This window comes from Panthera uncia, chromosome D1 (assembly GCF_023721935.1).
Source record: "Panthera uncia isolate 11264 chromosome D1, Puncia_PCG_1.0, whole genome shotgun sequence".
In the NCBI taxonomy this organism is placed as follows: Eukaryota; Metazoa; Chordata; class Mammalia; order Carnivora; family Felidae; genus Panthera; species Panthera uncia.
Window position 1 is genome coordinate 98,879,378 of NC_064808.1, and position 17,261 is coordinate 98,896,638.

General features: G+C 39.3%; 1 pseudogene; it reads right to left on the minus strand.

Moving 5' to 3' along the window:
* Positions 1–17,261, minus strand: part of LOC125929719 (NXPE family member 2-like) — a 68,164-nt pseudogene that overhangs the window by 46,544 nt on the left and 4,359 nt on the right.

Consider the following 17,261-nt stretch of genomic DNA (forward strand, 5'->3'; position numbering starts at 1 on the left):
CCACAACATCTTTATCCATTCATCTATCATTGGACACTTGGGTTGCCTCCATAACTTGGCTATTGTAAATAATGCTGCAAAAAACATACAGGTACATATATCTTTTCAAATTAGTGTTTTTTATTGTTTGGGGGTAAACACCCATTAGTGGATTACTGAATCATATGGTAATCCTATTCTTAATTTTTTGAGGAACATCTAAACTATTTTCCACAGTAAACATCTATTTACATTCCCACCAACAGTACGGAAGGGGTTCTCTTTTTTCTACATCCTCATCAACACTTGTTGTTTCTTGTCTTTTTTTATTTGAGCCATTCTGACAGGTATAAGGTGATATTTAATTGTGTTGATTTTCATTTGCCTGATAATCACTGATTTTGGGCATCTTTCCATGTGTCTGTTGGCCATCTGTATATCTATTTGGAAAAATGTCTATTCAGGTCCTCTGCCCATTTTTTAATCAGATTATTTGTTTTGGTGTTGAGTTGTACGAGTTCCCTATATATTCTGGATATTAACCTCTAATAAGATCTATCATTTGTAAATACCTTCTCCCGTTAAGTAGGTTGTCTTTTCATTTTGTTGTTTTTCTTTCCTGTGCAAAAGCTTTTTACTTTGTGTACCCTCAATAGTTGATTTGTTTAGAAAACTGTTGCTGAGGCTGTGTCAAAGCGATTACTGCCTGTTTTCCTGCAGGAGTTCTAGGGTTTTAGGTCTCAAAATTGTGTTGTTAATCCATTTTAGTTCATTTTTGTGTGTGGTATAGAAAGTGGCCCAATTTAATAATAACATAGCTGAAAGAAATCAAGAAAACAATCCCATTTAAAATTGCAACAAAAAATAAAATACCTAGAAATAAACTTAACCAAGGAGGTGAAAGACCAGTACTCTGAAACCTGTAAAACATTGATTAAAGAATTGAAGAGGACACAAGTAAGTGGAAAAGTATTCCATGCTCATAATCAGAATAATTAATACTGTTCACATGTCCATATTACCACAAATAATTTACAGATTTAATGCAATCCTTATCAGAGTTACAATAGGACTTTTCACAGAACTAGAACAAATAATTCTAAAATTGGTTTGGAGCATAGAAGATGTTGAATAGCCAAAGCAATCTTGAGAAAGGAGACCAAAACTTCAGGTATCACAATCTCAGATGTAAAAATATACTAGAAAGCTATAGTATTCAAAACTGTATGCTACTGGCACAAAATAGATATGTGGATTGGTATCACAGGAGACAGATCACAGAAATAAACCCAAACTTGTATTGTCAGTTAATTTATGACAGGAAGCAAGATTATACAATGGAGAAAAGACAGTCTCTTTGATAAATGGCATTGGGAAAACCAGACAGCTACACACAAAAGAGTGATTTAAAAAAATGTATCATTGCATCTCTGGAGGCAAGGGAAAGAAAAGCAAAAATGAACTACTGGAACCTCATCAAAATAAAAAGCTTCTGCACAGCAAAGGAAACAATCAGCAAAACTAAAAGGCAACTGACAGAATGGGAGAAGATATTTGCAAACGACATATCTGATAAAGGGTTGGTACCCAAAATCTATAAAGAACTGATCAAACTCAACACCCCAAAAACAAATCATCCAATGAAGAAATGGACAAAAGACACGAATAGACACTTCTCCAAAGAAGATATCAAGATGGCCAACCAACACATGAAAACATGCTCCACATCAGTCATCATCAGAGAAATAGAAATCAAAACCACAATGAGATACCACATTACACCTGTCAGAATGGCTAACATTGACAACTCAGGCAACAACAGATGTTGGTGAGGATGTGGAGAAAGAGGATCTCTTTTGCATTGTTGGTGGGAATGCAAGCTGGTGTAGCCACTCTGGAAAACAGTATGGAGGTTCCTCAAAAAACTAAACATAGAACTACCCTACAATCCAGCAATTGCACTGCTAGGCATTTATCCACGGGATACAGGTGTGCTGTTTCAGAAGGACACATGCACCCCCATGTTTATAGCAGCACTATCCACAATAGCCAAAGTATGGAAAGAGCCCAAATGTCCATCGATGGATGAATGGATAAAGAAGATGTGTATGTATGTGTACATACATACAATGGAGTATTACTTGGCAATCAGAATGAAATCTTGCCATTTGCAACTACATGGATAGAACTGTAAGGTATTATGCTTAGTGAAATTAGAGAAAGACAAAAATCATATGACCTCACTCATCTGAGGACTTTAAGAGACAAAAAAGATGAACATAAGGGAACGGAAACAAAAATAACAAAAACAGGAAGGGGAACAAAACAGAGGAGACTCATAAATATGGAGAACAAATTGAGGGTTACTGGAGGGGTTGTGGGAGGGGGGGATGGGCTAAATGGGTAAGAGACATTAAGGAATCTACTCCTGAAATCATTGTTTCACTATGTGGTAACTAATTTGGATGTAAATTTTAAAAAATAAATATTTTTAAAAATGTACCATTGAATTTGGTTTGCCAATATTAAGAATTTTGCATATATATTGATCAGGGATATTGAACTTTATTTTTTTCCCCCCCTTAAGTGTCTTTATCTGGTTTTGCTAGCATGGGAATGCCAGACAGGTAGAATGAGTCTGGAAATTTTCCTTCCTCTTCTTTCTGGACTACTTTGAGGAGACTAGGTATTAACTCTTCTTTAAATGTTTGGTAGAATTCACCTGTGAAACCATTTGGTATTGGACTTTTATTGCTTAAGAGTTTTGATTACCAATTCACCCAATTTCAAGGAATTTATCCATTTTTTTTCTAGGTTGTCTAATTTGTTTATACACGACATTTTTTAGGTTGATTTATTTTCAGAGAGAGAAGGAGGGAAGGAGGGAGAGAGACAGGATGAGCAGGGGAGGAGCAGAGGAGGGGGAGAGAGAAAGAATCCCAAACAGGCCCCATGCTGTCAGCACAGAGCCCAAAGGGAGTTGATTTCACCAACTGTGAGATCATGACCTGAGCTGAAATCAAGAGTCAGAAGCTTAGCTAACTGAGCCACCCAGGTGCCCCTGTTCACATGTAATTTTTAATAGTATTCTTATAATCCTTTCTGTGTTGGTGATATTGGTTGTTATTTCTCCCCTTTAATTTTTTATTCTATTTGTTTGAGTCCTCTCTCTTTTGTTCTTGATGAATCTGGCTAAAGGTTTATCATTTTTATTTATCCTTTCAAAGAATCAGCTCTTAGTTTCATTGTTTTTATCTATTGTTTTTTAGGGGGGGTTGTTTTGGGCGTCTTTTTTGTTTTTTGTTTTTTTTCTTTGTTTTTTGGTTTTTGGGTTTTTTTTTTTTACTTTTTTTCAGTTTCAACTTATACTCTGATCTTTATTATTTCCTTTCTTCTACAGATGTTGGATATTCTTCCTTTCTTTAGTTCCTTGAGGTATAAGATTGGATTATTTTATTTTATTTTTAAACTTTAGTTAACATACGGTACAGTACTGGTTCTGGAATAGAATGCAGTGGTTTATCACTCACATACAATACCCAGTGCTCCTCACGACAAGTGCTCTCCCTAATATCCATCACCCATCTAGCTCTTCTCCCACCCACCTCCTTTTTAAGATTTTTGTTTTATGCAGTATACCTGTATTGCTGTAAATTTTCCTCATTGAACTGATTTGGTTGTGTCCCAAAGATTTTGGACCATTGTTTCTATTTTCATTTGTCTGCATGTATTTTATTTCCACTTCGATGTCTTCTTTAACCTATTGGTTGTTTAGTAGTGTGTCATTTAGCTTCTGTGTGTTTGTGTTTTTGCCAGTTTTTTTCTCGTAATTAATTTCTCATTTCATACCATTTTCATCAGAAAAAAATGCTCAATATGATTTCAATCTTAAATTTATTGAGACTTGTTTTATGGCCTAATATGTGATATGTGCTATAGAATATTCCATGTGCACTTGAAAGGAATATGTATTCTGTTTTGGGATAAAAGGTCCTCTATGTATCTTTTACGTCTATGTGGTATAATGTGTCATTCAAAGTCCCTGTTTCTTCATTGATTTTTCTGTCTGAATGATCTATCCATTGATAGAAGTATAAAGTCCCATAGTAGTATTGTGTTAATGTCAATTTCTCCATCTGTTAATAATTGCTTTATGCATTTAGGTGCTCCTACATAGGTGCTAGACATTTCTAGTTTTTATAATCCTCCTGTTAGGATAATCCTTTTATCATTATGTAATGCCCTGCTTTATCTCTGGTTACAGTTTCCATTTTATTTTTTATTTTTTATTTTTTTTTAATTTTTTTTTATTTTTTAATATATGAAATTTACTGTCAAATTGGTTTCCATACAACACCCAGTGCTCATCCCAAAAGGTGCCCTCCTCAATACCCATCACCCACCCTGCCCTCCCTCCCACCCCCCATCAACCCTCAGTTTGTTCTCAGTTTTTAACAGTCTCTTATTCCTTTGGCTCTCTCCCCCTCTCCCCCCTCTTTTTTTTTTTTTTTTTTTTCTTTCCTTCCCCTCCCCCATGGGTTTCTGTTATGTTTCTCAGGATCCACATAAGAGTGAAACCATATGGTATCTGTCTTTCTCTGTATGGCTTATTTCACTTAGCATCACACTCTCCAGTTCCATCCATGTTGCTACAAAAGGCCATATTTCATTTTTTCTCATTGCCACGTAGTATTCCATTGTGTATATAAACCACAATTTCTTTATACATTCATCAGTTGATGGACATTTAGGCTCTTTCCATAATTTGGCTATTGTTGAGAGTGCCGCTATAAACATTGGGGTACAAGTGCCCCTATGCATCAGTACTCCTGTATCCCTTGGATAAATTCCTAGCAGTGCTATTGCTGGGTCATAGGGTAGGTCTATTTTTAATTTTCTGAGGAACCTCCACACTGCTTTCCAGAGCGGCTGCACCAATTTGCATTCCCACCAACAGTGCAAGAGGGTTCCTGTTTCTCCACATCCTCTCCAGCATCTATAGTCTCCTGATTTCTTCATTTTGGCCACTCTGACTGGCGTGAGGTGGTATCTGAGTGTGGTTTTGATTTGTATTTCCCTGATAAGGAGCGACGTTGAGCATCTTTTCATGTGCCTGTTGGCCATCCGGATGTCTTCTTTAGAGAAGTGTCTATTCATGTTTTCTGCCCATTTCTTCACTGGGTTATTTGTTTTTCGGGTGTGGAGTTTGATGAGCTCTTTATAGATTTTGGATACTAGCCCTTTGTCCGATGTGTCATTTGCAAATATCTTTTCCCATTCCGTTGGTTGCCTTTTAGTTTTGTTGGTTGTTTCCTTTGCTGTGCAGAAGCTTTTTATCTTCATATGGTCCCAGTAATTCACTTTTGCTTTTAATTCCCTTGCCTTTGGGGATGTGCCGAGTAAGAGATTGCTACGGCTGAGGTCAGAGAGGTCTTTTCCTGCTTTCTCCTCTAAGGTTTTGATGGTTTCCTGTCTCACATTCAGGTCCTTTATCCATTTTGAGTTTATTTTTGTGAATGGTGTGAGAAAGTGGTCTAGTTTCAACCTTCTGCATGTTGCTGTCCAGTTCTCCCAGCACCATTTGTTAAAGAGACTGTCTTTTTTCCATTGGATGTTCTTTCCTGCTTTGTCAAAGATGAGTTGGCCATACGTTTGTGGGTCTAGTTCTGGGGTTTCTATTCTATTCCATTGGTCTTTGTGTCTGTTTTTATGCCAATACCATGCTGACTTGATGATGACAGCTTTGTAGTAGAGGCTAAAGTCTGGGAATGTGATGCCTCCTGCTTTGGTCTTCTTCTTCAAAATGACTTTGGCTATTCGGGGCCTTTTGTGGTTCCATATGAATTTTAGGATTGCTTGTTCTAGTTTCGAGAAGAATGCTGGTGCAATTTTGATTGGGATTGCATTGAATGTGTAGATAGCTTTGGGTAGTATTGACATTTTGACAATATTTATTCTTCCAATCCATGAGCAGGGAATGTCTTTCCATTTCTTTATATCTTCTTCAATTACCTGCATAAGCTTTCTATAGTTTTCAGCATACAGATCTTTTACATCTTTGGTTAGATTTATTCCTAGGTATTTTATGCTTCTTGGTGCAATTGTGAATGGGATCAGTTTCTTCATTTGTCTTTCTGTTGCTTCATTGTTAGTGTATAAGAATGCAACTGATTTCTGCACATTGATTTTGTATCCTGCAACTTTGCTGAATTCATGTATCAGTTCTAGCAGACTTTTGGTGGAGTCTATCGGATTTTCCATGTATAATATCATGTCATCTGCAAAAAGCGAAAGCTTGACTTCATCTTTGCCAATTTTGATGCCTTTGATTTCCTTTTGTTGTCTGATTGCTGATGCTAGAACTTCCAGCACTATATTAAACAACAGCGGTGACAGTGGGCATCCCTGTCGTGTTCCTGATCTCAGGGAAAAAGCTCTCAGTCCCCATTGAGGATGATGTTAGCTGTGGGCTTTTCATAAATGGATTTTATGATCTTTAAGTATGTTCCTTCTATCCCGACTTTCTCAAGGGTTTTTATTAAGAAAGGGTGCTGGATTTTGTCAAAGGCCTTTTCTGCATCGATTGACAGGATCATATGGTTCTTCTCTTTTTTTTTGTTAATGTGATGTATCACGTTGATCGATTTGCGAATGTTGAACCAGCCCTGCATCCCAGGAATGAATCCCACTTGATCATGGTGAATAATTCTTTTTATATGCTGTTGAATTCGATTTGCTAGTATCTTATTAAGAATTTTTGCATCCATATTCATCAGGGATATTGGCCTGTAGTTCTCTTTTTTTACTGGGTCTCTGTCTGGTTTAGGAATCAAAGTAATACTGGCTTCATAGAATGAGTCTGGAAGTTTTCCTTCCCTTTCTATTTCTTGGAATAGCTTGAGAAGGATAGGTATTATCTCTGCTTTAAATGTCTGGTAGAACTCCCCTGGGAAGCCATCTGGTCCTGGACTCTTATTTGTTGGGAGATTTTTGATAACCGATTCAATTTCTTCGCTGGTTATGGGTCTGTTCAAGCTTTCTATTTCCTCCTGATTGAGTTTTGGAAGCGTGTGGGTGTTTAGGAATTTGTCCATTTCTTCCAGGTTGTCCAATTTGTTGGCATATAATTTTTCATAGTATTCCCTGATAATTGTTTGTATCTCTGAGGGATTGGTTGTAATCATTCCATTTTCATTCATGATTTTATCTATTTGGGTCATCTCCCTTTTCTTTTTGAGAAGCCTGGCTAGAGGTTTGTCAATTTTGTTTATTTTTTCAAAAAACCAACTCTTGGTTTCGTTGATCTGCTCTACAGTTTTTTTAGATTCTATATTGTTTATTTCTGCTCTGATCTTTATTATTTCTCTTCTTCTGCTGGGTTTAGGCTGCCTTTGCTGTTCTGCTTCTATTTCCTTTAGGTGTGCTGTTAGATTTTGTATTTGGGATTTTTCTTGTTTCTTGAGATAGGCCTGGATTGCAATGTATTTTCCTCTCAGGACTGCCTTCGCTGCGTCCCAAAGCGTTTGGATTGTTGTATTTTCATTTTCGTTTGTTTCCATGTATATTTTAATTTCTTCTCTAATTGCCTGGTTGACCCACTCATTCGTTAGTAGGGTGTTCTTTAACCTCCATGCTTTTGGAGGTTTTCCAGACTTTTTCCTGTGGTTGATTTCAAGCTTCATAGCATTGTGGTCTGAAAGTATGCATGGTATAATTTCAATTCTTGTAAACTTATGAAGGGCTGTTTTGTGACCCAGTATATGATCTATCTTGGAGAATGTTCCATGTGCACTCGAGAAGAAAGTATATTCTGTTGCTTTGGGGTGCAGAGTTCTAAATATATCTGTCAAGTCCATCTGATCCAATGTATCATTCAGGGCCCTTGTTTCTTTATTGACTGTGTGTCTAGATGATCTATCCATTTCTGTAAGTGGGGTGTTAAAGTCCCCTGCAATGACCACATTCTTATCAATAAGGTTGCTTATGTTTATGAGTAATTGTTTTATATATCTGGGGGCTCGGGTATTTGGCGCATAGACATTTATAATAGTTAGCTCTTCCTGGTGGATAGACCCTGTGATTATTATATAATGCCCTTCTTCATCTCTTGTTACAGCCTTTAATTTAAAGTCTAGTTTGTCTGATATAAGTATGGCTACTCCAGCTTTCTTTTGGCTTCCAGGAGCATGATAAATAGTTCTCCATCCCCTCACTCTCAATCTAAAGGTGTCCTCAGATCTAAAATGAGTCTCTTGTAGGCAGCAAATAGATGGGTCTTGTTTTTTTATCCATTCTGATACCCTATGTCTTTTAGTTGGCGCATTTAATCCATTTACATTCAGTGTTATTATAGAAAGATATGGGTTTAGAGTCATTGTGATGTCTGTATGTTTTATGCTTGTAGTGATGTCTCTGGTACTTTGTCTCACAGGATCCCCCTTAGGATCTCTTGTAGGGCTGGTTTCGTGGTGACAAATTCCTTCAGTTTTTGTTTGTTTGGGAAGACCTTTATCTCTCCTTCTATTCTAAATGACAGACTTGCTGGATAAAGGATTCTCGGCTGCATATTTTTTCTGTTTAGCACACTGTAGATATCGTGCCAAGCCTTTCTGGTCTGCCAAGTTTCAAAGGAGAGATCAGTCACGAGTCTTATAGGTCTCCCTTTATATGTGAGGGCACGTTTATCCCTTGCTGCTTTCAGAATTTTCTCTTTATCCTTGTATTTTGCCAGTTTCACTATGATATGTCGTGCAGAAGATCGATTCAAGTTACGTCTGAAGGGAGTTCTCTGTGCCTCTTGGATTTCAATGCCTTTTTCCTTCCCCAGTTCAGGGAAGTTCTCAGCTATAATTTGTTCAAGTACCCCTTCAGCACCTTTCCCTCTCTCTTCCTCCTCTGGGATACCAATTATGCGTATATTATTTTTTTTTAGTGTATCACTTAGTTCTCTAATTTTCCCCTCATACTCCTGGATTTTTTTATCTCTCTTTCTTTCAGCTTCCTCTTTCTCCATAACTTTATCTTCTAGTTCACCTATTCTCTCCTCTGCCTCTTCAAGCCGAGCCATTGTGGTTTCCATTTTGTTTTGCATTTCGTTTAAAGTGTTTTTCAACTCCTCGTGACTGTTCCTTAGTCCCTCGATCTTTGTGGCAAGAGATTCTCTGCTGTCCTGTATACTGTTTTCAAGCCCAGCGATTAATTTTATGACTATTATTCTAAATTCACTTTCTGTTATATTATTTAAATCCTTTTTGATCAGTTCATTAGCTGTTGTTATTTCCTGGAGATTCTTCTGAGGGGAATTCTTCCGTTTGGTCATTTTGGAGAGTCCCTTGCGTGGTGAGGACCTGCTGTGCACTTCCCCTGTGCTGTGGTGTATAACTGGAGTTAGTGGGCGGGGCCGCAGTCCGACCCGATGTCTGCCCCCAGCCCACTGCTGGGGCCACAGTCAGACTGGTGTGTGCCTTCTCTTCCCCTCTCCTAGGGGCGGGATTCACTGTGGGGTGGTGTGTCCCGTCTGGGCTACTTGCACACTGCCAGGCTTGTGTTGCTGGGGATCTGGCGTATTAGCTGGGGTGGGTAGGCAAGGTGCACGGGGGCTAGAGGGGCAGGTTTAGCTCGCTTCTCCTTAGGTGATCCACTTCAGGAGGAGCCCTGTGGCAGCGGGAGGGAGTCAGATCCGCTGCCGGAGGTTTGGCTCCGCAGAAGCACAGAGTTGGGTGTTTGCGCGGAGCGAGCAAGTTCCCTGGCAGGAACTGGTTCCCTTTGGGATTTTGGCTGGGGGATGGGCGGGGGAGATGGCGCTGGCGCCTTTGTTCCCCGCCAAGCTGAGCTCTGCCGTCCGGGGGCTCAGCAGCTCTCCCTCCCTTTGTCCTCCGGCCTTCCCGCTTTCCGAGCAGAGCTGTTAACTTATGACCTCCCAGACGCTAAGTCGCGCTTGCTGTCGGAACACAGTCTGTCCGGCCCCTCCGCTTTTGCCAGCCAGACTCGGGGGCTCTGCTTGGCCGGCGAGCCGCCCCTCCGCCCCGGCTCCCTCCAGCCAGTCCGTGGAGCGCGCACCGCCTCGTCGCCCTTCCTACCCTCTTCCGTGGGCCTCTCGTCTGCGCTTGACTCCTGAGACTCCCTTCTGCTAATCCTCTGGCGGTTTTCTGGGTTCTTTAGGCAGGTGTAGGTGGAATCTAAGTGATCGGCCTGACGCGCTGTGAGCCCCGCGTCCTCCTACGCCGCCATCTTCCGGAACCTCTCCAGTTTCCATTTTAAAGTCTATTTTGTCTGATATAAGTATTGTTATCACAGCTTTTTTTTTCTTTTCTTTTTTTTTTTTTTTTTTTTTTTTTTTTTTTTCAGGCTATATATGTCTTTAAATCAAACGGGAATCTCAAGTAGGCAGCATATAGATGGGTCAAGTTTGTTTAATCACTCAGACACACTATGTCTTTTGATGAGAGCATTTAGACCACTTATATTGACAATAACTATTGATAGCTATATATATTGTCATTTTGTTATGGTTTTTGTTGTTTTTGTAGTTCTGTTGATTTCTTCTTCCCTTGTCTATTCTGTTTTGATGGCTTTCTTTAGTTTTGTGCTTGGATTACTTTCTCATTATTTTTTTGTATCTCTTAATAAGTTATGATTTATAGTTACCATCGGATTCATATGTAACATCTTATATATATAGAAATCTACATTAAGTTGATGACCCCTTAAATTTAAACACATTCTGGGTCACCTGAGTGGTTCAGTTGGTTGAGCATCTGACTTTTGATTTCACCTCGGGTCATGATTTCATGGTTCGTAGGTTCAAGCTCCATGTCAAGCTCTGTACCGATAGTACAGAGCCCACTCAGGATTCTCTCTCTGTCCCTCCTCTGCTCGTTTTCTCTCTCTCTCTCTCTTTGTCTCTCTCAAAATAAATAAATAAATAAACATTAAAATTTTTCAGAAATATTCTAAAAGAACTACATTTTTACTGCTCCCTCCATGTTTTATATATAGGTCACTTTACATCTTTTTACTTTGTATATCTTTTGAGTATTTTTTGTAGACATAATTGATTTTATTATTTTTATGTTTTAACTTCTGTACTGGCTTTATAAGTGATTATTCTACTACATTTACTAGGTTTGCTTTAACCAGTGAAATTTTTTTTCATAATTTTCTTCTAGTTAAGGTCTTTTCTTTCCATTTAAAAATTTCCCCTTAACATTTCTTGAAAGGCAAATTTAGTGATGATGAACTCCTTTCACTTTTAGTTGTCTGGAAATTTCTTTAGATCTCCTTCAATACTGATAGATGATCTTGTAGGCTATTGTTTGTTGCAGGTTTTTTGCTTTCAGCACTTTGAAGATACCATGCAACTCCTTTCTGGCCTGCAAACTTTCCACTCAAAAATCACTTCATAGCCTTATAGAGTTTCTCTGGCCTATAACTAGTATCTTTGCTCTTGCTGCTTTTAATATTCTCTATCTTTGTTTTTTGCTTTTTTTTCTTAATTTATTTTTGACAGAGGGCACGAGCATGAGTGGGGCAGGAGCAGCAAGAGAGGGGGACAGAGGATCTGAAGCAGGCTCTGCACTGACAGCAGAGAGTCCTATGTGGGGCTTGAACTCATAAACCATGAGATCGTGACCTGAGCTGAAGGTAGATGGTTAACTGACTCAGCCACCCAGGATTCTTGCTTTTAAAATTGTTATGTGTTTAAATTGGTATGGACCTCCATGGGTTCATCTAATTTGGGCTCATCTGTCCAGAACCTGGATATCTGTTCCCTTCCTCCCAGATTAGGGAAGTTTTCAGCTATTTCTTTAAGTGATCTTCCCCCTTCCCTTTTGCTCACTCTCTCTCGCTCCTCCAGAGATCTCTGTACTGTGAATGTTATTATGCTTAATGATGTCACAGGGTCCCCTAATGTATTCTCATTTTTTCTTTTTTCTTTTCAGCATGGTTGCTTTCCACTACCCTTTCTTCAATATCAATTATCCATTCTTCTGCATCCTCTAATTTTCTATTGATTCCCTCTTGTGTATTTTTTATTTCAGTTACATATTCTTCAGCTCTGACAGGTTATTTTTTATATTTTCTATCTCTTTGTTGAAGTTTTTACTGAGTTTATCAACTCTATTGTCAAGTAAAGTGAGTATTTTTATGACCATTAATTTGAACTCTTCAACAGCCATATTGCTTATCTTTGTTTCATTTACCTGTTTTTCTGTGGTTTTTTTTTCTTCATTTGGATCATAGTCCTCTGTTTCTTCATTTTGTTTATCTTTGTATTTGTTTCTATATATTTGGTAGGTCAGGCATGTCTACTGGTCTTAAAAGTAGTGGCCTTGTGTAGAAGGATTCCTTTGGTGCTCTGTAGCATAATCCCCTTTGGTCACCACAGCTAGGCCCTCCATGGGTCTCCCCTATGTAGGCTACATATGCCATCTTGTTATGGCTGACCCACAATTGCTGTAAGGATGCTGGGTGGGTTAAGCTGGTGCTCAGCCCTACTTGCTGTAATTACCCTCTTTGCTTGTTGTAGGAGCCCTGGGCAGCCAAGTTTGCTCCTTGTGCTGGTAAGAGGCTCAGCCCAGACCCACTGGTGGGTAGGACCGGACCTCAGACTATTTGTTCACCATTAGCCCCTGTGACATCTGTGGGTACATCAAACGGCAGGGCTTGCTCCCTGCAAAGCCAGGTGAGAGGCCCAGCTGCAAGCACTGGAGGGTGCTGGTGTGTGGGGTTAGTTTGCCACCTCCACAGGGCAGAATGGCCTGCCCAGTAGATGTGACAGGGTGCTTTACAGGGGTACCTGCTGGGGCAAGTGGGTTGGGTGAGGCAGGTCTACAGGGAAATGCTGGGGTGGGGCATGCAGTGCCAGCAAGGTGAATGGAGAGTATTAAAACTGGCTCCAGAGGGGCGCCTGGATGGCTCAGTTGGTTAAGCATCTGACTTCGGCTCAGGCTGTGATCTCAGGTTGTGAGTTTGAGCCCCACACCAGGCTCTTTGCTGACAGCTCAGAGCCTGGAGCCTGCTACAGGATTCTATGTCTTCCTCTCTGTCTGCCCCTCCCCTGCTTATGCACTGTCTCTCTCTCTCAAAAAAAAAAAACATTAAAAAGGGGAGCCTGGGTGGCGCAGTCCGTTAAGCGTCCGACTTCAGCCAGGTCACGATCTCGCGGTCCGTGAGTTCGAGCCCCGCGTCAGGCTCTGGGCTGATGGCTCGGAGCCTGGAGCCTATTTCCGATTCTGTGTCTCCCTCTCTCTCTGCCCCTCCCCCGTTCATGCTCTGTCTCTCTCTGTCCCAAAAATAAATAAAAAACGTTGAAAAAAAAATTACAAAAAAAACATTAAAAAAAAATTTTTTTTAATAAAAAAAGAACTGGGTCCAGAAAGCATTTGGCTATCTAGGCTTGGGGAGGGTAAGAAAAATGGCACCCACAAGCACTTTCATTCTTGTAGAAAGCTCCTGCAGACACTTGCCCTCCCCCAGAACACATCCTAAAATTAGTCAATAAATCTCCTTCACATATACTCCATACACTTTTCAAATTGCTGCTCCTGTACTATGTCTCAGGCTGAGTTATTTAGTGGCTAGCTCTTGAAGGAATGGGACTCAGTTTCCTTTTGCCCACTGGCTCTCCTGGAGTTAACCCTGCTGATTTTCAAAACCAGATACTATGGGGACTGGTCTTCTCAGTGCAGGTCCCCGGGACCGGGGATGTCTGCCATGGAGTCTGATTCTCTTGTTCCTCTATACATGTTATGTCCCTCCCATTTGTGGTCAGTTATACTATACCAGGGGTTTGGTTTCCAGCTGTACCCCTCCTACCCTTTTTGATGTGGCCTTCTCTCTACAACTAGCTCTGGAAGATATGTTCTGCTGGACTTCAGATTGTTTTTGGATTAGTTGCAATATGTATAGTTGTTGCCTCATAGTGTCCATGGGATGAGGTGAGCTCAGGATTTTCCTAATCCACTGTCTTCTCTCTTTCAAGATGGAGGTCATTTATATATTTTGCCGCTTAAACAATATACCTTCTTTGTCATCTCTCTACATTGTTGGGATTTGTGGTATATGTTAAGACAATTAAATTTATGTATATTGAATTATATCAGATTTATAAATGGCTCTAAAAATAACAATCTGGCATTATCATCTAAGGAACCACATAATTGTATTAAAAATTATGGTCCAGGAAATAGGGAAACCACAGAGGTGTTAAAAGGCCTCCAGTTGCTTCAAGTCTAACAACTTTTTTTGGTGTAATAGTTGGTATGAATGATGGTTGCCATGGCAGAGATAAGGGATCTGTCTTTTCCATAGACTGAGCTTTCAGTGGGTTCATGATTTATTTATATGTTCTCCACAAGGCTTAGCAAAGTACTTTGCCTACAGTAGGCCCTCCATAAACATTTACTGAATATATGAAAAATGGGCAGTGTGCAAATGCATACAGCATTGATTGTTATAACAGAAGTCATTTGCTTTTCTGAAATTCACTTAAATTCCCGTATAGCAAAACCATCGCTTTTATGAGTTAGATGGCTGTGTATTGACCACTGAATTTCCTGTGATAAAATGAAAATATCCACAGAAATTGCTAGTTCATAGAACTTTAATTAAGATGGTTTGGCTGAAACAGATATGAGAAACCACCAAAGAAATTATCTAACTCTGTAGCTTATCTGAGACATTTTCACATTACCTAATTATTGGATTTTTAAGAATAAATCTTAAGTTTAAATAAAAATAACATGTACATTTTGAGAGCAGGCAGCTGAAATTAAGAGTTGGTTAGGCATTTAGATCTGACTTAGTATTAAAATTGATTTAAATTGATATGAAAATAATTTCTAAGAATAATGAAGTCCCCCCTGTAAAACCCAAGATGATTGATACTCTTTGTCCGAGGAAATGAAAGTTTGAAATAGTTAATGTCTAAGAAATTTCTCAAAGTAAGTCATTTAAATGGATAAATTGTGAACACAGCAAGCAATAGCACAATAGTCTTACTATTATGTGGTAAGACTTCAATGTAGGTAAAGTTCTTTATCATTTCAACCCCCATGTTTGATCTTCAAAAAAATGGGAAAATAAATTAGCCAGATATCTGCCCAGATATTAAAGTAAAAAATGAATCACTAGCTGAGAGAGATTGAGCCACTCTTCACTCTCTACAAATGCTTTATTTTCCTTTACTTTGATATATTTAAGATATTCTGAGAAAGTAAATGGGTTAGGATTCTGGAAAATCATTCTCCTGGTAAGGGAAGGGATCCAAAGATCCAGAAAGAGGGCCATGTGGAATTCATAAAACATATATCTTTGGTTTTATCTTCTAAATGATTTTCTACTGCAAGCCAGCCTTTGCATCTTTACCACCTGTGGTAATTCAGGCCTTCATCAACATTTTCCTATGGCAGTACTTCTCAAACTTGAGTGTACATCAGGATTATCTGGAGAGCTTATTATAACTCCGCTTACTGAACTGTATCCCCAGGGCTTCTGATTCAATAGTTCTGGGGCACTTGAAGAGATACCTACACCCCATATTCATAGCCTCATTAATTCACAGTAGCCACGCTATGGAAAGAACCTAAGTGTCCATTGATGGATGAATGAATACAGATGTAGTCTAAATATACAATGCAATATCATTCAGACTTAAAAGAGAAAAATAGCTTGCCATTTGCAATAACATGGATAAACCTGGAGGACATGCTAAGTAAAATAAGTCAGATACAGAAAGATAAATTTCACTTGTATATGAAATCTAAACAAGTCAAATTCATAGAAACAGTAGAATGGTAGTTTTCAGAGTTTGGGGGTGGGAGAAATGGGGAGATGTTGGTTAAGGGGTATACACTTTCAGTTATAAGATGACTAAGGTCTGGGGATCTAATGTACAGCATGATAACTATAGTTAATGTAGGTTTAAAACTGGCTGTGAAAGCAGATCTTAAGTGTCCTTACACAACACACACACACACACGCGCGCGTGCGCGCGCACACACACACACACACACACACACACAAGCACCTGGGTGGCTCAGTCAGTAGAGCATGCATCTCTTGGTCTCAAGATTATAAGCCCCACATTGAGTGCAGAGATTACTTAAAAATACAAAATAAAACACACACAAAAATGCAAACTATGTGAGGTGATGGATATGTTATTCAACTTGATTATGGTAACTATTCTACAAGGTATATGTGTATTTCTGCTCCTTTGGTTTATCCCAACTAAAACATCCTCTGTGCTGCCTGTTTTCCCCTAGACAAAATACTTCCATGACTTTCCATCATCAACCTACAGGATAAGGACCAAGCTCCTTGACTGGCTTACAACCTTCTATGAAAGTCCATTTGTCCAGCCTCCTATTCATGCACTTTTGACCTTCACAAGATCCCCAGAGGTTATTTTCTGTACTTTGTCATCTCCTTGAGAGTAGCATTTGGGTCAGTCTTATTCATTATAATGTTTTAGTGGCCTAGCACAGTGAACTTCACCTCGAGGTATATAGGTCTTACAAATTAAGTTGGTGAGTATATCTGGTCAACTGAATTCATTCCATCAACATAGTATCCATCTTGGGAAAGGAAGGACTTCAGGGGCCAGATCCACAGAGACCTCCAGGAAGGACAAAGGAAGTATTTTCCAAAATTGAAAAAGATTGTCTGAATTTTGGAGTCAAATGAGAATAATCCTTCATCACGGGCATCATAGGGTTGCAGAGGTGAGGGGTCAGGGTATTTGGACAGTAACAGCTGTCGGGAGTGGTGGAGTCATGGGAGACAGTGTTACATATAGCCTCTTGACTTTCGCATAAAGTAGATTGGGATACAGGTTCTGACTGCATCTTGCTAGGTGTAACTTACTTTGGCCAAGCTATTTAATATATTTGGGCTGAAATTTCCACATATGTTAAATAAGCATAATAGTCACTCCAGATTATTTTTACTGAGGATCCTGTCAGACCTATCTTTGGCACAAGGTTAAAATTTGTCTCGTTGCAGAACCTGGATTTCTGAAATTTGAAATATTTATTCTCCCACATCTATTTAAGGTAAAGTTGAAGTTGTCAAGAGACAACCTTGTGAATTGGATTACCAAAGCCAAACTTTGGGACATTAAAAATAGGATTAAAAGGGGGCCCCTGGTTGGCTCAGTTGGTTAGACATCTAACTTAGGCTCAGGTCATGATCTCATGGTTAGTGAGTACGAGCCCAATGTCAGGCTCTGTGCTGACAGTGCAGAGCCTACTTGGGATTCTCTGTCTCCCTGTCTCTCT